Here is a 22,713-nt window from a genome sequence, read left to right as displayed (position 1 = left end):
CTTACCAGCTAAATCTGTAAGACTGAATTACTCTGCGAGTAACGAAATCAATGATTGAGCTGGGTAATGTTAATGTGCTGTCGCAGGCAGAGGAAACTCGTACCGTTAGCTGTATGACAGCAGCTGGCTGATACAAGCCACTTGTTTACGCCGTCAGAAGAGCTTCTGAAGTGGATATTACTCCACTTCAGAACTGTTTAGATTGAAAAGCCTGAGAAAAGCTCCCAGTCCTTAAATAGTAAATGATGCAAATAATTGTGCAGATTAATAGTGTACAACACTGTGCAGATGTTTAATAAGGTGACACAACGTCAAACTCTCCAGTACGTTTCAATTTATATCCAGTCAAGAAGACCATGCTCCGCAGCCTCTTCTTTAAAATCTCTTACTGTGCGTCATTTAATCGGATTCCTGGGACACACACTCCACTCGTTGCTGGTGGTGAAAAGGTCTGACCTGCAGCGCGGTAATAAGCCCGCTGAGACACAAGGCTGAGTAGTCCTTACCTCTTCTCCTGGAGAGGGTGGGGGGCAGCAGCGCCGAAAAAGTTGGACAATGTAAGTAGGGTCCCGCAGTAAAACCGAGAGCGAGCAGAGGCTGTGGGAAGGACCCACCGCCGAGGAAGTTCACCAACAACCTGAGTGCACTGACAGGAGACCGGGCTACCGGAGGTAAACGACCAGCTGAGTTAGGGGAAAAGGTGGCAAGCGACATTCAATGACGTGCGTAGAATCCGGCCAGGATTTCCAGAATAAAAACTCCTACTCTGGGAAAAACGTCTTTCGCTCCGGGCTGGGTTTCACATGAGGCAAACTAAAAGAGGGCTTCACTCTGAGATCAAGTAAAACAAAGCCAAAAATAGACATGAAATGAACACAGAGATAAACGGGGGCTCGAAGTCCTGGTCTTCCTATATAGCCGGTTAAATTAAAGGTCAACATTATTTGATTGACTTCCTTTTGATTCTATGTGACTTCATTTTAAAAGGCTACAATTATGAAATGCAGAAAATTCCATTTTAACATTTTGTCATACTAACATTTTTTAGACAAAATACCATATACACAGTCATAAATTTGTCTCTCAGATTAACCGCTACAGAAAATAGCCCTTACTTCTACCATTGAAGTTTTCTTTTTGACAACCGCTCAAGCTGTGGAACAGTAAGCTTTTATTATGAAGGAAATCCTAAGCTTCCGGTTCAGTCCGATTGCATGAACTTGAGGTTCTTCAGGGAAAAACCCACACTGCCCAGAATAAATCCCACATTCTAGGGCGGTCAAGTTACTGATCATTTTGCACAAATTCTTCCAAATGTTAAACTCCCAAATGTTTTTTTCCATTTTATGCTTCGACTCAGACCCACTAAGCATACACCTTACATTAGACAAAGAGAGGAAAGCATCAAATAAGCATGGTTAAGAAGCTGGAAACAGCCAATGTTTTACAAGAAAATAACTTTCATAATCATCGTACAAATATTTCTGTGAATTGCTAATTTTGGAATTTGGAAAATGTGGAATTAAAATCTCCTAACTGCTAGCTTTAAATATAAGTAAAGAATTACAGATACTGTATTTATTAAAAACAAGATATGAAATCTGAAGTTTAACACAGAGCAACAAAACATTAGATAACGAACAAGTTCAAAAGCAGGTTTTGCCTCAGAAATCCTTAAATTGATCATATTCCATTGAAGACTTAATGCACCATTTACTATTTTATTGTACTTCCTTTCTTAGATCTTAATAAGGAGACTATAAATAATGTAGCTGCACAGGATTCTGATGTGCTAAGGTAATTAAAGTATCTGGTCCATTGTCTTTGATTTTGAATAGAAGAGGTCTTCTTAGAAATCAAAAAAATATCAAGTAAATAAATAATACATAGTTTCTGGGAGCACTGAAACCTGTTTGAGTGAAGCTAGAACTACAAACTGATCAAGTATGATTTGTCATGTATCAGTAACTATTGTCAATGGAGCACGTTTGTCTTCTGAGACATGGACTAGTGGCATGTTAAAAATACATAGTGAGCAGAGCAGCGGAAGTCTGACCTCTACTTTCCTCCGAGTTCATTAGCAGGACTAGGGAGGAAATGGTTTGTGAATCTGCAGCTAAGACAAACCAGGCTACAAAGATTCTGGGAAAACAAACAATGCAACACATACTTTATTATTGCAGGAACCTTGATACGAAGGAATCCTCTGGATATTAGACTGCATCATCACATATAATGTAATACGCACAGAAGGCAGACTGTTGTTACGGCTTTAGAAGTTTGAAACCTGCTTACCCTAAACTATTTTTCTTTTATAGAAATTGATTTAAGATTAAAAATTGATTTATTTAATGACTGAGCATACTTAGAAATACAATCACCAACTAGATAGAATTATAGATACAATATTAACATCACCTGCACAAATTAAAAAAACAAAGAACACAACTAAAGCCTCATAGTGGACCTGTACAGCAATTCTGAGACCTATATACTACAGTATACACTCACTGGTCACTTCATTAGCCCCCTCATTCATTTTAAATAGGGTATAGAACCGCCTCTTCATATGTAATGCACCAGTCCAAAAAATGTGATGTTTTAATAACTACTATTATTTTTGGTAAATGCACCGCTTACATAGCTCTTTTAACCAAAGTGCTTTACAACGTTGCTTGACACCCACCCACCCACACACCCACACACAGCAATGACTGCCATGCAAGGTGCTCACCTGACCCACCAGGAGCAACTTTGGGTTCAGTGTCTGTAAGGATACTTTCCACTTGAAGGACTTCAAATTTGTATCTTCTTATACATCATGATGCAAGTATAATATTTAAAAACATTAAAAATCTTTATTTAAAATTACATTTAAATAGAGTCTAGATAGCTTTTTCTGGCTGCTATTATAACATCAATATGCATCTAATTCTTTGAAGTTCAAAAAGGTTTATGACTGATGTACAGAGCAAAATATCCTACAAACAGAACACTGGAATGAACTGGCTGCATGGTCCATGGTTTTGCCCCCTTCACAGCTCATTAATGTTTCTTTCTGACTTCTGATTGGTAAAATGAGATTGGTATAATATTGGCGTGGTTGTGTAATTCTTACTTTGTACAGGGGCTTCCCTGGGTCTCTCTCCCTGCAATGTCACACTGCTCCACACACCCACACAAAAATGTTTGGGGAAAAAAAAAAAAGTTGCTAGAGACATCTAAAAAGTCGCTAAATGTAGCGGCAAACTCACCAAGTCATCACCACAGAATGTGTCAATCTAATGATTAGCCACTCTGCTAACTCTATGGCTTCTGTTGTTTACTGTACTGAATCCCGACAAGCTGTGAAGCCACAGTAATGACACAGCAGGTTTATCAAATACAATACAAAAATCCTCCCTGCTCCAATGCACATTCAGTGGCTATCATCTGCTCTCCCAGGAGTCACGGGGACAGAGTATGTGTGCGTCTAAAATAGCCCTCACCCTCGCAATTTTCTTCGAAGAAAAAAAAAAAAATCTTTTCCAAGTCCTGGCCCACCTTCACACCTGCAGAGATAATCATTCAGAATTACGATGTGCTCATTTCTCGCCTCTCAAAATTCTATTTCGGTGATTACATTTTGCGGCTGTGCTGTCTATCAGTGCTTCAGAAGCTCATTTGACATTACCAGGTAATGGACTACAATCTTTACATTCTGACCAAACCCACGTGAGTGCACTGCAGGTTACAAGGTGCCAATTGTGCCACAGGAGGTGACTAAAGCCTCTTCCCCGTCCGTCTGCCTGTCCTTAGGTTTATGAGCAATTTTCCCTCAAAATTGAGCTTTTAACCCTCAGTTGTCATGATGGCACAAAACTAATGAACATTACTGAGATTTGACTGCAGGAGTTTCAGAAGCTTGCTACTTCTCTGCTACGGCACAAAGACATCGGTCAGCAGAGATTATGTTTTACTTCTGCATCTAAGGTAGGGGCAACATAATCCACTGTGGTGACCATGAGCTTACGAGATAAGGTGAATAAAAAAAACGGACCGAAAACCACAACCACAACGAAACAGCAGTTCATGAAATTTACTGGGTGTCAGGCAAATTGCATCTTTTATTTTTCAGTTCAGTGGTTCAAGAACTAACCTACCCACTGGTATGGAGATTCATGTAACTTAATTTCCCCTTGTCTGCAAACTGGGATAAGGTGATACAAAGTCAGAAATCACAGGTCGTTCATGGTTTTAAATTGGCTTTTAAGCTATAAACAAAAAGTCAGTTTTTGCTTCCTAGTCATCCCATTATGTTAAAAGTGGTCTCTCTTTGAAGTAAGCGAGAGTGGAGGAAAAAGGGACTTTCCTAAGAAATCTGTCCATTTCAGCAAATGAGAAAAAGACATCTGTTGGCAGTCGAATGACAAGTCTTCATTATCAGGAGAAGAGAAGGAAGGGAGGATGAGAGAGTGCATGAACAGGTCAATAAAACACAAGAGATTTCACCTCCGGTTACCTGCCAATTGTCAAAATTACAGTAAGTCAGATAGTGTCAGACTTTTCAATTTAAATCATCTTTTCTGATCAAAGCTCTTTTTTATGTAATGTTTTAACAATTGTGTGTGAATCATGGCAAAAGCCTGGAGACAGAAAGAGAATGGTGTTACATGACAACAAGAGAGCGGAAAGAAGATGTCGGAGAACGGTACAAAGCTGTTGGTTCCTTTTAACGCAGAGAGAAATTAAGTCACTAATGGGCTTTTTCTAAATCAACAAAAATGTGTTTTCAGCTACTCTGTCAACTGTAGTTAGAGTCATCGCAACATATGTAAAACACATTGGTCAGGTCTAGGTCATCATCAGGGGCTAAAGGATTTGGCTAAACTTCAAATCCAAAATTGTTTTTATGGATAAATGTTGCTATATGGACAGCCAACAAAATAATGTCAGAGTGTACAGAAAAGAAAAAGGAAAATTCTGGTTTAATTTAACTATATTCTATTTCCTAGAAATGCAGTATTTAGGGCTCCAAAGGTCTTGCTTGCTATGCACTCACCAATGCTGTTGCAAAGTTTAAGAAAATAATGACTTGTATATTGAAGGAAGGAGGCAGGAAAAATTCTCAAAATCTGATCTGCAAATAGAGAAACAAGCTATGATTAATTGCAACTGGCCTGCTTTATTCTTCCCCCCCCCAGCTTCTGTACAACAGTAATGGTAGATCATTGTGGAAAGAGTAGGTAGAGAAACACTTGTGTAATACACCAGCCATCACTTTCAATGTGAGCAATTTCCAGTTTGAATAATGAGAGAAACGGTTTAAATTCTGATCCAGATTGTGCTTTCACACTACATGATACATCACACAGTGTGGTAAGCTACCAACAAGGGCTCTTCCATTAGAGCAGTGCCTATATTACAATCACTGACAGTGGCAGTCTATGCTGATGATGGTGAGAGGACCATTTGTTTTGTTTTGTTTTTTAAGACAGTGTTTTAGTCCGGAAACAGCTGGCAAAGAGAAAGGAGAAGTCCTGGTCCCTGGGAGAGATGGATCCATTAGTAAGAGGAACACAGAAGGTTATGTCCCCTTGAAAACTCATAACCCCACAGAGCTGCCCTACTTTTCACTGCTGGCTACATCCGTTTATGGAGGTTACATAATTTCTGTTATAGCTTGTGTAGGACACAAAAGCAAAATATGACCTGCTTCAGGTTACACGATCGCAATCATAAGCTGCAAACTGTCTCCAAAACAAGCCAAGGGTCTTACAGAATCTCAAAACCTCCAGGAAATGTTCCATTAACATAAATATCAATCATTGTTTATCAAACCAATGCGCATTAAAACACGGAATCAAAACCAACTGACCTGCAGGCCGGCAGGGTACTGCCAAGGTCAGAGGGTTATGCTGACCTCTTGAGGCATAAGACAGGTCCAGGGTCACATGTTGGCAGCTTTATAGAAGTGAGAGTGGGAAGTTGTTTCTCTTATTTTGGCAACCTGGCACAGGAGGTGACAGTGAGGGCATTGCTTTGCATTTTGGGAAACTTGTTTTCACACACTGACGGGGGCGGGTGGGGGGTGACTACTTATATATTGTATGCTAAATTTGTGCTAGGATAAGTGGGGATTGTAACTAACTGTAAAAAAAACAAAAAAACTATTGTTTTTATGTCACTTTAATATAAATGAATTTGATGTTTTTAACATGTGACTTCTCTGTGCATTTTGTCTGTCATCATAATTCACTACAATCCAGTTAATATAAAGCAACGTGGATCCGTGAAGAGATGATGATATTTTACTCATTGTAATCAGTTATCCTGTTTATCCTTATCAGTCCATCCTTCAAAATATGCTTTCTATTTAAACTACTTATTTTACTAGTTAAATATTTTGGGCACTTACAAATGAAGGACACACAGGGGAAACTTAGGGCTCAGTGTGTTGCTCAAGGACTCTAGGACATGTGGACTGGAGGATCTGGGGACTGAACAGACCAAAATACCCAGTCCTCAACTGGGCGGGAAAAAGTTTTCAGAAGACAAGAAAAAAGTGTAAACCTTCTATATTAGTCAAATTTAGCAAATGTCTTAAAAAAATTATTTGAAAGGTACCTGCTTGATTTAATAATCTCAGGCTTTTTAAGCTTAGAATACATTTGTGCACAAAACAAATACTCTGTGTGTTGCCCCCCCCCCAATAACTTTCATGCATACAAAAGTGTGTATAAACAATGAGCACAGAAAATGGGAAAATAATTTTAGTTGGTCTCAGTTTTAGCTCTGTGATGGCCTGGTTTGACCAACAAGAATCGTTCCACTGGCCCCAAGTAGTTTATACTTTCAAGTGAAAATGATCTATTCTAGTTCATTTAATCACTTCAGGTTTTTTTTTTTTCCCCTTTTAAACTTAATTTTATGCCCAGTATACAATCAGACCTCAAACCCAATCCAAACTCTTTATAATCATTATAAGCAATGATTATTAAAATCAGAGCATTACAACACATAACCTACAAGAACAAAAAGGTAAAACAGTTCTTGGGGAGGGAATAATACAAGATAAAGAGGAAGGAAGAGACAGGAAGAATGTCTTTGATCAGAGGGGCTGAGGTCAGACAATACTGCAATCAAAAGATTTATGACTGCTGCTTGATCATAGCTGAATCGATTATCTTATTCATTCATTCAGGTGCAAGAAAACAAATTACCAAGACAATTTTTAAAAGAGATGAAAGAGTGGATTTAATAATGCAGATTTCAGAGGGGGTGTGTCGATGCTTTCTGTAAGTAAGCAGACTGTTATGGTGGGCCAGAATTCTCGATTAAAAATATATATATATATGTATTCTATATAAATAATAAAAAAAATAATGCAAGAAAATAATCATCCCACAATTTCCATTTAGCAGATAGTCTGAAGATGTTGGGCTTATCACATTCATCTGAAGCTTGGAAGTTTGGAATAGAAAAGGGGGGAAAAGTTTTTCCACAGCACAAGACAGACTTCCTGTCTAACAACAAATTCTGTTTTTCCACTTCACAGGCTATTGCTGCACTGGAGAAACAGAAAACACATGACAGGTAAGTCATTTTGTGTCAATTCTTTTTTTTTTTTTAAAGTGTCAGCTCACCCAAAATCATAGCAGCATATCAAATTTTCCATTTGTTTCTACTGGATTTTGTATGCTGTGCAGATAATGTTGTACAGGAGGTCACCCCTGTTTTGGGAGCACTCAGAACCCATTAAAGTGTGGGCAAAATGTGAGCAAATATGTGGGCTGAGTAGACGCCTGGAATTAATAAAACATTTAAATGGAAGTATTTGTTTGGAAAACCCTACTTTTCTATACAACAAAAATACTAATGAAATTTCTTTGCATGGAACTTAAATGCAGCTGGAGGACTACATGTGAATTTGTTGCTGTGGAGTCACACTTTGTGGTCCTGCACTTTGTACACCCACCATCCACCCCAAGCCATCTCCTGCTTATGACCCACCTCCTAGTACTAAACGTAGTGCTTCATTAATTCAAAAAATATATACACCGCATTAGAAGATACATAGATAATCTGCAGCTACACAGCCCCATACTCAGAAGAAAAATGACAAACTGTGGGTGGTAGAAGTACACAAACTCAATACTCAAGTAATAGTGCAAGTATTACCCAAAAAGTATTCTCCACTACAAGTGTGTCAAATATTTTATTCAAGTGATTATGATAATTATGGAAAAACATTGATGGGAAAGGTGGAGCTGATTTTAATTACCCTATGTGCTGACAGGTGGCCAACCCATACAAATACATCAGCATTTATTATTTCATAAAAAACCATCAGGCAGTATTAATGTTGTGGCTGCTCTTTGTAATCCACCCAGTGTTCCAAGTTCCCTGGGAATGAATTGAGGTTTTGAAATTATTTTTGAGATATTTCAGTATTTGAAACATATGTGGGATAGTATACACATGCTGTCTGATGTATAAAGTGTTTCCTTAACAGAATGCAGTAAACCTACAGTATCACTACTATACAGAGTAGACTATTTGCAGATAGACTGAAGACTACTTTTATTATGCAGTGATATGAGACGAAAATTACAAAAAAGTATTGACAGAGGAAGAAGGTAAGTGACTGGCTGAAAAGAAAAGGTTGAAGAGTGGGTGTGAGACATTGCAGGTGTGGATGTGAGGGTAAGACAAAGCAGAGAGGAAGGCTTTAGTGCCTGTGTGTGTGTGTGTGTGTGTGTGTGTGTGTGTGTGTGTGTGTGTGTGTGTGTGTGTCAGTCCTGATGGATATTTTTCTGCTGGTTTCCTGAAACAGGCTGGAGAGGTTATTTATTGCTGGCAAGCGCTGTAGCTCGCATTCTCTCTCGGTACAAACTGTAATGTGGGAGTAACGCTGCTCTTCCGAAAAGCAATTAAAAAAAATCCAGGATGGTTTTTAAAGAAAATTGCAGCCCCTAACCCACACAACTGTTCAACCCTGAATGTAGAAAAAAAAAAAAAAAAAAACAAGATTCTAAAACATAACCACACAGAACAAACCCTCATCATCTGTTCTTCAGCAGAGCCACATCTGTCCATCTACTTCATCCCATCATCTTTACTAAGACTTCGACAACTTGAAACATTTCTCATTACATTTTACAAACTCACGTTGCTTAACCAACAAAGTCATCTTGGTTCAGTCAGATTCATCTGAATCTGATTATTTTCAAGCTGTTACACAAGGGATGCATACAACAAAGGGATTGTGTTTCCCTCTGAGCAAAGTTAAAAGCGTATTTAATGGTTTCACTGTACCAATGAATCATGCAATCCTGACTCCTGAGAAGGAGTGTAAGACTCGAGATGAGTTTGTGTGACTTTGTTTCATGATTTGTTGCTCCTCAGATTAAAAGCTTGCTGGCCTTACTTTAGGTGCTTTCAAACAAGAGGTAGGTCAGCTGCTTTAGACGGTTGGGGGCTACAGTACATCATATTAGCCTTTAAATTTATTCAAGTCATTTACAGACTGCAGATGCCATTTTAACAGTTTTAACTCCTACTAGATGCAAAAACTGAAAAGTTAAAAACAATGTTGATAATAATCCTACAATAAACATGGATGCTAACAAATTAGAAAATTTCTGTTTGTGGAAGTTTTGGCACTGCTTATTTAATATGAATTGTTATTGTCATTTCACAATTACACTATTAAAGGCAGACCAGGGAGAGGGAGGAGCGGGTGGAGCAGAGTTGAGCGTTACCCAGTGTCATGCTAGTGCTAGTCTGAGTTGCAGATTTCATAGACAAAGAGCAGTCAGTCTTTATAGTCACCAATGAAGGCACCACAGCCACCAAGGACGACTTCTAGTTTGTATCTTATCAGTTATGATTTTATGTTAAACAACGAAAAAAATAAATAAACCCAACCATTACCACATTGCTGGGTGTAATGTAAAAGGTGACATTTCTTTGATTTAATATGCACTTCATGATTAGGTGCCTCTACAATAAATACTCAGCACAGATTTTCTGGTTAGTTAATAGTTTATCAAAGCAGCTCTGTACTGGGGGAAGTATAGCAGAATGAAACAGTTAAAAAAAAAAAGGTGCACACTTCCACTATTGATCAAGTGCTTTTATAACCTCTTAAGAGTGAAGGGCACCTGTGCCTTTGTATTTCTACCCTCTCAGGGTGACTGACTGAAAAACTCTACCACCAGTGAGAGTTTGTGTGTAGTAAAATGTTGGTTTGTCCACTCAGAGCTGACATGGGTCTTATGTGGCTGTTCTAAAACTTATCAAGTTTACTCAGAATCACAGACCACTAATACACACTTTGTTTTGTGGTCACCTTTTCCTGATGATATTTCTCTTTACATATCAACCCAGTTCATATTAGATCAGAGAATGTCTGTCCTATTTTAGTGCAATTTATTTGCAGTGAAATGTATTCAAATTGTTTCAAAAATGGTAACTACCCATACTTTCTCTAAAGACTATAATTTGAACGCTTCTTTCAGGTTTGTGAATTGGACAGATGATTTGGTGTGTGTGTGTGTGTGTGTGTGTGTGTGTGTGTGTGTGTGTGTGTGTGTGTGTGTGTGTGTGTGTGTGTGTGTGTGTGTGTGTGTGTGTGTGTGTGTGTGTGTGTGTGTGTGTGTGTGTGTGTGTGTGTATATATATCATCTGATCAAATCATCTGTCCAATATATATATATATATAAAATAAAATTCAGAGCAACAATTTACTGTATTTTGGGACACACTAAAAGCATATTTCTAATTAATACTCCTACAGTTACTTGCTCAAAGACACTTTGGCATGTGACAGGAGCAATGCGGTAACCAATCAACAAAAAATAAATAAATAAATAAATACTTTCCCAAAATGTTTGTATGTAATGTTTGTTTCACTCTCTTTAATTTACAGCCCATACATTTAGCACTCTGAATATATTGTCTTGAACCTCAGAGTTGTCATGTAGACTAACAGTGCACTCTAGTGGTCACTCTCCTCACTTAGACTGCAATTGACCATCATTCCATTTATTCTCTCTCATTATACACAACCTTTCAGTCATAATCCAATGTGAACAATCTGAGGTTTGGTTTTGAGGAGACTCAGCACAAACAGATCAGCAAATGTGGTAAAGTTGCTCAAATCTTGTGCAGATTTGATTGATCAACACAAAATTTCATATGCCACATTTCAAACAGCTGGAGTTCACACTTGTCAAGATGGAAGATTTTCTTTTACAGTATTTATCCAGGAGACAAATTACATTTCAGTCTGTGAAATTGTTGAAGCAGGGTTGCCTAAGTTTCTCCCTTTACTTTTTGCAGAACATCAATTATATTACACGTTATATGCATGCAACATATTCATTGTAGCAAAGAATGCCACAATACACTAAAACTAGGTTATGGGCTCAATTTCATCTAAGCTTTGATGCAGAGACTATGGGCATAATGTGGTTGTTAAATTTTCCTGAACACATCTATAGTACAGATACAGACTCCATCACTCCACACTTTATTTCACCACTAGAAAACTAAAAAAGGTGAAAACTGTTGCGTACTAGCTGCCTACACAACAAATTCTACCCCCTTTTTTCTTTTGCAATAAGATGATCTCTGGTTTTAGGTTGACAACAACTTTTAGATTGAATTTAGACATTTTCAAAGAAAAAATATCTTTATTTTTAATTTTGGGAGTAACTATATTGCTGGGAATGATGTGACGGACAACAACTTCAGAGCAATTAATAACCAAGACACTGAACTGAAGGTAAATAGAAATTCAGAGGGAACATGTTACAATAGGGAATGATGACTTTAATTAGCTCTGTTTACATAGGATGGCTTTATGTACAGACAGGCGGCACGTTAAAAGTAAAACCTGAATAAATTATTGTAGAATAACTGCAAACCATGATATTTGAATAAGGAACACAAGGTCATGAAATAAAAATAATGTAATGATGTGCTGTGGGCTTTAGCTACTATATCTCAATTAAACTAAACACCTATGACACACTGTTTATAGTCTTATCACACACACACACACACACAATAATGGAGTTCAGTGAATTGTAAAAACACTACCAGGATCTCTGACAATATAATCAAGTGATGAGGCTGATGGAAGGCTCCATTTTGTAAGAAATCCACACTCCCCTTTCTCATATCATCCCCCAATATTCATTCTTAAACCAATGTATTGTTTTGTTTGTTTAATCTAACCATATACAAGTACACCAGAAAATACTAAACACATCTCACTATATAATCTCAGAGTAACTTATTTCTTACTTATTACTTATATCCCTACTTTCTCTAGCTCCACTAAGCCCTACCAGTAGTTAGCCTATCCTCAAGAAGTGGCATGACCCAGCCTTACATCTGCATTGCATCTCAGGTTAAGCTACAGTGGCTGACCCAGCTAGCTTGTGAAGTACCTTTATTATAAAGCCAACTCCACTCAGTTGCCCAACTATCATCTACAAATTTCAAGTTACAAACTAACTCATAATTGAAACATTACAAAGATACATAAAGGTGAATCTGCTGACACACATCCTTTAGATTTGCTGATCACAGTCTCAGCTGGTGAGAAATCTACTGCCTTGATCTTCGTATGGGATTCCCTGCTTTTACCACCTGCCTGTCCCTAAATACAACCTGCACTCAGTACAATGACATGTTTGGAACAAAGACCAGCCTGCTGTGAGTGCATGTATTTGCCTGATTGCTCTTCATTCCCCTCTGAGGCTTACACTGCAGGTGCAAAAGTTAATGGAAACCTAATTAAATTTTCCTTTTGTTCGGTAAACAAGATGAAAACAAAACAGAATGTCTGTCTACATTTTTGTTTTACTCCTATATAAGCTCACAGTAAATAGAAACTCCTACAATAGGCTTCTGTTAAAAGACATTTTTCTGAGCTGGTACATCCATCTCCACCTCTTTTAAGTGACCATTTGAATCTGCTAACATTGCTGCTGGTTAACAGTTAACATCTTTCCACACTGGATTTCGTGGTTAATGATAATTCCTACCAAAGTCACTAAAGGAGGTCATTCAGTAATGTTCAGTCATCAGTGCTACTTTGTGTTGAGGTGTCACTGGCTAACTGCAGCCACTGATTTATTGCAAACCACAAAATGTCTTCTTTTGTGTCCCAGTATAAAAGACAGGAATGTTGGATGCTACCATTACTTAGTTTTACATGCTTTTGCATGGGGACACCGGTAATCAACTTTTTAGCCACACACACAAACAAATGTAAATATACAGTATTATGGTCCTCCTGGTTTACATATTTTTAAGAAGTACCTCAAGTAAAAACATTATGCAGCAAAGTAGCCTTCGTAAAGCCATCTTTTTAATATACTGTATTACCACAGTATTTTATTATTGTAAATGTTGAAAATTAGTTATATAAATGGTCGGGCAGCTTAGTTTGTAGTATTTTTGATATGTAATGTCATCTTTGATTATATGGTCAAATGTTTCGTGTGTAAAATCTTAAAAACGAACTATAGCTATCGAATGTAAGGTAATTACAAAGTACAGTACTGCTTCTCTTCGACGTGTGGTGTGGTAGAAGCACAAAGCAGAAAGAAAGAAAAAAAATAAAGTACCTCAAAATTACACTTGGTCCCGGTTAAATTCTGCTAGTGTCCATGTCAAGCACCAATAAACATAAATGCAAACAGAAGTGAACAGAAAGAATTCAAAGGAGCAGTCAAGCAAGCACAAAGCTGTGAACCTCCATAACAAGTTTCTATTTATGCTGACTGTCAAGAATCGCTTTCCCCGTTTTGTTGAACCCCAAGTCCTGAATAATGACATTTCAGTGAATCCAAATTGAAAGCCTCTCTTGAAATTCTTGCCCATCCAAGATCATGAAGAGCCAGTAAGTTGTAGGGGCTGTACTCCAACAGTAGGGGTCAGTGTAAGTCTGAGAAGCTCCAACAAATACTATTACGTACTGATAATGAAATCTAATACCTCACCCACACTTTCACTTCCATCTGTACTGAGTCTGTATGTTAACAGCGCTCTCTTTACTCACATCAGCAGTCTCCTCTGTCTGATGATCTGCCTGCCTTTGTTTGCCTTGTGCTGGACAACCATGGCATAACCTACACCGGTCGAAATCGGATACAATAATGAGCTCACATACAAAACAAGTACGTCAAAGCATCTTGTTGCAAAGCATCCACTTTGCATGCAGCTTAACACCTCAGTACCTCAGACAAACGTCTTTTAATGCTACTGCCATTCACAGGCCAACATTGGTGAGCAATTTAATATATGGACAGGAGGTGAAAGGAGCCGCCAACGCTGTTGTTCATGTGCATCTTTCTCTACATCTTAAGACATTACTACTGTAATGTCAGCAGCATCTTATTCACACACCGAACAAGACATGGATTGGCTGCTAATAATGCAGAGTGTAAAATGAAATTTTTAGCTGAAGACTTGAGTGTGTCACATTATTTCCTCCATCTGCCAGTTCTACAGTTAGTATAAACTTAAAAACCCACTAGCTTATTTTACATTTTAAGTTCTATTAGCTACTAAAGATAACAAGCCTAGGGATACTCAGGTGACCTTGGGGTTAAAATACTTTCTATGAATTGCAATGTCATCTGTTTCTTGTCTGGCTGGGGATGCTTTTTTTTTTTTTATTTACATGTCATTTCTTGTCCATGGGTTCCAGTTTTTCCAAATCCTCCAGTGTTCCTGACATATTCAGACGGGCAAACCAGAGTTCACAGTGACCTTGACCTGTGACACCTAACATCTAAACATTTCATCCCTGTGCCTAAGTGGTGATTTGTGCCAAATTGGATGGAAACCCCTCAAGGTGTTCTTGCCTCATTCACGAGAATGGGATGGATAGACAGACAGACGGATTTCTGGCCAGCAATATAACTGCCATGGAGGCATAAAAAGGTAAAAAGCTCTAATAGGTTTGCGACACAGACTAGGAAACAAAAAATGTCTGTGTGTAATGGGATGATATTCTGTGCAGATGATGCTTCTCTATATAATTAACAATACAGTAAAGCTACCGGCTCAGAATCACAGAACAACCAGCACAGACATTACACCATCATTGGTTGCTTCATTTTCACTGATATTTCATCAAATGTTTTTTTTATGCTACATGTACCTTTGTCACAGAGTCCGTTGTACATCCTTGTGACTAACAGTTTCTGTGGGAGTGCAAGTTTACCACCTGCATGAATCCAGTATACAAGATTCTCCATTTGATAAAGAACTCAAATGAGTTGAACTCAAAGTCGCAGAACAAGCCCTCCAGTGAGATTAAGGTCTTCTCTTTGATCCAAAAGCATAAATTAAACCATTTTAAAATGTTATCCTAAATCATTTTTTGAAAATAGCATAGAGAGGAGAAAATAAAACCTTTGCCCTTCCCTTCCCTGTTTCTGTGCGTAGTAGAAAACCTCTCCTCCCTGCCCTGGCAGTCAACTTACTGACCCTCTTTGTTGCAGCAACAGTGCTCATCACTGCACTGACTCCTCCTGTGGAGAAAAATCAATAAGCTCGGGTCAAATCAGCCACTGAAGGCAGGAGTATTGGTAACACTATAAAACCCTCAGCACAGGATTTATTAAGGATGAAACCATGGCCTCTGCACAGAGTATTAGGCTTGGTTTGAATTTTCCCATGTCTATAAGAAATCTCTTTAGTGTAAATAATTGTAGCTTATTAGCTTGATTCAAAAATAATAATCACAATTCATATGACAAACATTAAAAGCCTTAAATAAAATACTAACTTGGGACTGCAGTTTCAGTAACATTTATATTATAATGAACTCATGCACACTTGACGCCCACAGGATATTTCTGATAGGCAGATATCTTCACATCAGGCCTTTCTCCTTTTCCACACTTGCCTCTCACCTCTCAGCACTCATCACCAATGTGCCGCCACAGAGTATCTTTGGCTCCAGGCCTGTTGGTGTCCATGCCGAGCTCATGCTCCTTATCAGGTGTCAGGTTGGGAGGGGGGGGTTGGTGTCACTGAAGACCTGTCCATTTCTCGTCACACCCTGCTTTTTGTGCCTTAGTACATGGACTGGAAACAAGACATACGCACGCAGGGAGATGTATTTAGTCATTCAAGACAACGGCTGCCACAAATGTTCAATGATAACATGATAATGATAATTTGAATAAGAAATATATTCTGTTCATTTATAGGGTCAAATGGCAAAATATCTTCTGGTTCCAGCTTTTTAAAGGAGAGGAATTTTTTTTTGTCATTCGTGATGGACTAATCTCTGTTTTGAACTGTTGGTCAGACAACAAAAGCCATATGAAGACATTACTGTGGACTGGGGAAAAAAGGCATTGATATTTTATAGATCAAACAAACTGCAAAATTATCTGCATAATAATTGGTGATGAAGTAATCATTAATTGCGGCTCTATTTAAGAGCAATTATGTTTCCAAGAATGTCCCAAGCTGGGCTTCTGGAGAAATCCGGCCAAACAGTCATTTGGAGCCTTTGAAAAGTGATAAAATCTATTATTCTTATAACATCTGCATTGTGACACGACAATGAGAACATACACAGATGATTTTGTTTTACTAAACCTGTACCAAACTTGTTTCCTTAGTTGCTACCACTGAAATATGTTATGTTTTTGAGGTAGTGGGAGTGTGTTGGTTTTAAGGCTAATGCTTGTCTTGTTTAGCGGAAAACATCCCATGCTAAATTGTCTGCAGAATTTGGAAAGTCCCATAGCCAACCGTGGGAATAGGAGACATGAAAGGCAGTGGCTCAACACCAGGATAAGTGAATGAACAGTCCAGATACAACACTGTCTCCACTACATTACTGGCAATTAGTTGCTGATAAGTAGTCAGGAAAGGCAGCAGACAGTTTGTGAATGTCATCATTCAAGCCACTATGTTGTATCCAAGCTCTCTGAAATGTGGATGTAGAGACAATACTGTCACATAGACACAAATAACTAAACAGTAGAAATACAGTCTTTAAAACTCAAAGTTATTTTAAGCATGTGTTGTAAATAATATATACCTCTAATGTATTCAACTACAGACTGACATCATGAGCTTCATTGGACATCCAACCGTCTACTTATCAACAACCCATATTATACTGGGATTGGAAGATGACACTGGCTCTAGCAAACAGCATTATAAAAATCATAAGTGAAATGCCAAAAAATTACACATAAGGACTGTGTCAGTAGGAACCAAATGATTTTTTTCCACATTAAAAAAAAAAAAAGAGACTTTTTTAAATTAGCTGATAACACTGATGAAACTGGACAATAGGAAGACTGCATGTGATCAACCAGATTGAGGCCCAACTATTTAAAAATCTTTAAACCTGCAAATAGACACTACTGCAGGTATTGCTGTCTCTTGTCGGTATTGAAACTACCTGTGGAGGGCAATAGAGCCCATGTTGCCTCAAGTTTAAACCTATATTTTACCCCGTGTAGAAACATGCAATGTACGAGTAATGCTGAATTTATTTGGATCTATGACAACTTTCTCTCTTTCATCAGCAGACACTGGCTTGGAGCTGAATGCATGACTTCTAAATAGGAAGGCAAAAGGAATGCATTTCTGCAAGAATGTATGTGTGAATAACCATCAAATCACTTTCCGAGGATTCGTCACGGCACTTTAAGCAAATGTCAGTGCGGCTTACACAGTAAGGATGACAGGCCATTAAATATCCATTAAATGAATGTAGAAGAGTAAAAAGTACAATATTTGTCATGGAAATGTCGAGCAAAGGTAAAGGAGCATATTTCTCTTCCTTTCATTTCTGAATAACGGCTGGTATCAAAAGGTTTAAACACCAATTTGTGACGGTGTATAAATCCCAAACCCCATAAAACACCTACAGTTGACTCCGGCTGGGGATTGTCATCATCAGAGTGGAATTTTCTGCCTCACTTTGATGTTTCTCCAAGGGTGACTATTTATACAGCCACCACTTGTTGTCTGGAAAGTGCAAACCTCTGCTGCTGCATAGATCCCCACTGTACACAAGCATATAAACACAGGCCGGGCTCACAACGCTGCCCTCCTTATCGACAGGAACCCAAAGTTCCTCCAGTGGAAATGCCTTTGTTCCCCCACGGCTGCCACACAATGAGTGCGACTCTCTGGAGTCAACTGAAGGCATTGCAAGCAAAGGCCTTCACTCATTCCACACATAGCACGGCGAAGGCGCTGACCTTGGCAAGAAGCTATTAAAATAGTTCTCCACCATACACAATTATGTACGGTCACCTTGGCACATTCAAAAACACACACATATGCAACAAAACACGTTTTAGTATGAGCTTCTAGCTGGAAAAACAAACTGAGGATGAGTGGAAGTATACAATTTACTGCACTTTAGCGTGTAGGTACATTTTGTATTCATCTATGTTTCCAGCCAGAGTTTCTCTAAAACATACCTTTTCATATTCACCTAGTGATCCTTGATTATATTTCACCAAGGGCTGAAACTAACAAAATCATTGTTGATTTACCCGTAATTTTCTTACATACAATGAAATGAAACGTACAATAGTCGAATACTTTAATTTGATCCGACCACTGTTCCAAAACCTAAAGGATATTTTGTTTCCATCATTCAGCCATTCAAAACTTCGTCCTTTTGACGAATTAAAAAAAAAAAAAAAAAAAAAAAGACTTAATTTCTCATTAAGAAAGAATCATAATAGCTCATTTTACAAAAACATTACTCTTTAAAATTTCAAAATAAGGGAACTAACTTTTGCACGACTGTAGAGTATGTGACGAAGGAAAGTTGAGATACAAATTGTTTTTGCCTGACAATTCCTGAAATGAATTATATCATTACACTTTTTTGGTGCTTCGCCTTCCACAGTATGATGGATGGCCTAAATCAACCTGATACACCACAAATGTCATGTCTCGCATTCTTTTAGCCATGGGTCTAGTGAAATATCCAGACCTCACTGTCTGACATTGGTGTCAAATTAGACAATTATGGTGTCATAATTTCTTGCAGTGACTTGGCCAAGCGATATGACTGACTACACATTAGCAGACAAATCACAGCTTGCCAGCTTATCTTTCATGACTTAACAGATCAACAGAAGGTGTTGTCAAGGGCCCAACATGTTTGTCTAAACACACTTTCTGGATTCTTTAGAAAGACATTATAATGGCGGTTTGCTAGCGTAATGTTAATATTAGTACTTACTGCTTATGTTTTCCCATGGCAGTCAACGGAATACACAGAAAAAAAAATGGGCCGAAGGGTCAGCGTCACCTAATGCTTCAGACTTTAACAAAAACCATTTCTAAAAATGGTGACTACTAGTGGATATTGTGCACTTTACCGAAAGTTTGAGGAATAACACACCTGTGAAGTGCCAGGTAGACAAATTAACATGTGTTTAATTTTATTTATTTTTTAAATTATTAATATTAATATTAATCCGACCACAGCTGTTCAATGTTTTAATTTCTATGCAATAAAAATGCTACTTATCAACATATCTGGAATGGTAATGATAAAGCAATTATTTATAGTCACTAAAGTAATTTTTCAAGCAAAGATGACAAACTTGATTATCTGATGATTCCGGCTTTCCAGCCTTTCAAATATGAAGTTGAATAAATGGGCAAGTTTGAGCAGTTTGCAATATATGATTACTTCTGCATTGGCTTTAGCAAATTGTATGTATGCATGGCCATCAATATGACTTGTCTATTGTGACTACAATGCAGCTCTGTTTTGTTTTGGTATTCATGAACCTTTATTAGGTGCAAAGAGGTATTAACTGCATAAGATTCTCCAACTGAGGCTCTTGAGAAAATATACCAACCTACATAAAGTATCCGCATAAAGATACATAAACTCACAAACACACAACCAAACATGGATTTTCACTAATGACTTGCCTCACGGCAGCAGTCAATTGGGGCTCCACAAAGGATGAAATCCTGTTACAGCTGGCTTTTCATGATGCCTTTAACCACATTACACTCTCCTCTCAAGTCTAGATCCAATTTCGCTATCAAACAAGGTAGGACGTATAGCTGCAGTGTGACATGGCTGCCTGGCTTTAATTTTGTCAAAAATGAACTATGTTTTTCTTCTCTCATTATCTCCAGTGACTGGGCTCTCTGGGTAGATGAGAACGGGAACTCACTCAGACGGACAGGGGAGGAGCAAAGGGTGAGGGGATAACTCACTTGCTTCTGTTGGATGTTTACACGAATGTGCCTGTGTGCCTTATAATAATACAAAGATGAGGAAAATCCTCCCGAGTGCGGACATTGTGTCATCTATCTTCTGTTGTGAGTGAGGATTTGCATGTAATAGAGATGTGAAACAAAAATAAATAAGGCTAAGGCTGAGGTTCGTGTTTGATATTAACATGTTAAAAGAGGAAATCACTTTTAAAAAAAACAAATATTGCTTTAAAAAAAATCAACTGTATCTAATGTGTGTCTTATGTCTTACATTATGCACTTAACAATATTATATGTTTTTTTATTGGTACTTGTACAATTACCACAGTGACCACAACACTAAGAAGATGCACTAAAAAGGGGCAAAATGAGCTTTGTTGCTAGGAAGTGATTTTTAAGGGATGGTGGGTCCATAGAAGGTCACATTTTCCCTCCCCCCCAGTCGCAGCAGCAGAGAAACAGTCTTCATAGTGCAGCAGCAGCCACATCTGCAAGATAAAAGGTCCTTCTTATTAGGCATGTTGTCACATCAGCCACCTTTTAAAGGAACAGCTCAGAAGATCTTCATTCCAACAGCCTAATCCTAGTAATGACATTGCACAACGGTGGTAAAGAGATTGTTTTTCTAGCTTTGCTATGCTCTTCACAATCTGATCACTGATAACAACAATAACACAGGTGGTCTGTCTTGACAGTGTGCATGTAGAATTCTAGATTTATTACTCTCAAGGAAAAAGGGGGTATGCAGAAAGAATTTACTTTACCAAGAGAATGCACTTGCACAAGGCACCAAGCCTCTACATGCAGCAGTAATGCTCCTGACTCAATAGAAAAGTGAAAATTCCGAGCCATTTACTTGGAATCCTATTAAATGCAAAATGGGAGAGGAGTGTAAGCACTACTGAAAGGTTTTCAAACCGACTCTGATCTCCTTCGTCATCAGTCATTCAGGAGCCTGTTTTTCGGCAGGCTGACTAGCAAAGAAAATCTATCAGACAAAAACAATTTTCCTGGGGACTAATCAGAAGAAAATGACTGTTTTTATGCATAGATTCATTGATATTGACACGCGAGATACCTGGTTTGCATGAATCTCATGCAGACTCATTGTTAAGGGACATCATTTTAAAAAAAGTTCAATTTGTTCCAAGTGTGTGTAAACTTGCTTTTTATGTGAACTGGCCTTTTATAATGACTAAATTAAACTGATAAAGAAGCCATATTATGACAAAGGTGAATGCTCGACACGATACAGTTGCTGTGTGCAGGGATGTAAGGTTGCAGACTGGTCAGGGAGACCATGCTGATCCCAACAACAGCAATTTACAATTTAAAAGTTGTGGCTTATTGGTATACACTTAAAATGGCTTCAGGCAACATATTTCTGCAACATGCCCAAACCAACCCAGGAATGAGTGATATTACAAAATCACTCAGTCATTAGTTCCTTATGCATTGTGAACCAGGTGAGTCAAGGCTGAGTCACTGGAAAGGAGTGCCACTATGAAGAAAATCCGCTAAATGGCTTAAATGTCCTATAAACTGGTCTTTAACCGTGTCTGTGCTTTTCCAGTACTAGACCTGAACCAACAACGATGTTCACTCAAAATGTCCTTTCATTATGAAAAGATACACCATTCATAGTTTCTCCTAGAAGTTGAACAACTTCTCCTCCATCACTGTTCGTTCACAGCTAAGGTTCATTCTTAACCTTAAAGGCAGTGCTTTAGGAAACAACCCCACCGCAAAGTTAGTTTGTCAGCTGTGCTGGAGCTTTTATCACTTTAATTCCTCGTTTGTAAAAACCAACTTGACAATAAACCTTTTTCTGATTCGGAACCAGGCTGGAACCCTTTGTGGTCTCAGAGCAAACATTGTCAAATGCAAAATGAGACGCAACACCCGAAACTTATTTACAGCAAATTTCAGTGTTGTGGTCTGTGTTCTTTTGAACAACTTATTCAACACAATGAATGCACTGTATTCATATACACTATATAAACACTGCATGCATCATTAATATGATATACATCAAAAAATACAAAAACATAAAAATAAAAGGATAAAAAATAAGCTCTGCTGCTAAAAGACATTGCACCCAACACAGTGTTACCATACATAAGTTAGCTAGCTCCCTAAAAAGGACCTAACCTGTGGAAGTGACTGGACAGAGGCAAAACACAGACTTACAAAACACTTGTTAGCACAAGCAGCATGCTCTTACTCTTGGTGAAGTGACGCTGGGGTCCTGAGCTCCTAATCAGAAGGGAAATCCTTTGGTAACAGCAGCTAATGAGTAAGTTATCTAGCGGCTAGCACGGCACAAACTCAGTAATCCCTACTCAAAAGCAACGGAACCGACTGCTAGCGTGCTAGCTGGAAGTTAAACTAATGCCTGAATTTCAACAGTAGCGAGAGGAGCAACTTTTTACACTTAGTGTCCAAAGCAGCAACCTTAGTTTAGCAACT

General features: G+C 38.2%; 1 protein-coding gene and 2 long non-coding RNA genes across 4 annotated transcripts in view; 1 reads left to right on the top strand and 2 right to left on the bottom strand.

Annotated features, from left to right (window-relative positions):
• The window catches only part of esr2a (estrogen receptor 2a), a 19,646-nt gene extending 18,934 nt beyond the window's left edge, over positions 1-712 (bottom strand). Inside the window, exon 1 of one of the 2 annotated variants that reach the window (XM_067482763.1) lies at positions 507-712. The gene's annotated coding sequence lies outside the window, so the exon portion shown is untranslated. The remainder of the gene's footprint in view (positions 1-506) is intronic. The other variant, XM_067482764.1, reaches the window with a different exon arrangement.
• Positions 1-20,539, top strand: part of LOC137102849 (uncharacterized) — a 25,719-nt gene extending 5,180 nt beyond the window's left edge. Inside the window, exons 2-4 of the long non-coding RNA XR_010911286.1 lie at positions 7,538-7,575; positions 14,711-14,946; positions 20,164-20,539. This is a non-coding gene — a long non-coding RNA (uncharacterized lncRNA). The remainder of the gene's footprint in view (positions 1-7,537; positions 7,576-14,710; positions 14,947-20,163) is intronic.
• On the bottom strand, positions 15,346-22,713 carry LOC137102850 (uncharacterized). Its single transcript, XR_010911287.1, has 3 exons — positions 22,469-22,713; positions 15,924-16,098; positions 15,346-15,539 (listed from the first exon to the last, which is right to left on the bottom strand). It is a non-coding gene; the product is annotated as an uncharacterized lncRNA (long non-coding RNA).

The sequence above is a fragment of the Channa argus genome, chromosome 17, assembly GCF_033026475.1.
Source record: "Channa argus isolate prfri chromosome 17, Channa argus male v1.0, whole genome shotgun sequence".
Taxonomy (NCBI): domain Eukaryota; kingdom Metazoa; phylum Chordata; class Actinopteri; order Anabantiformes; family Channidae; genus Channa; species Channa argus.
The sequence above is the reverse complement of the archived record's forward strand: the minus strand, read 5'-3'. Positions and strand labels throughout refer to the sequence as shown.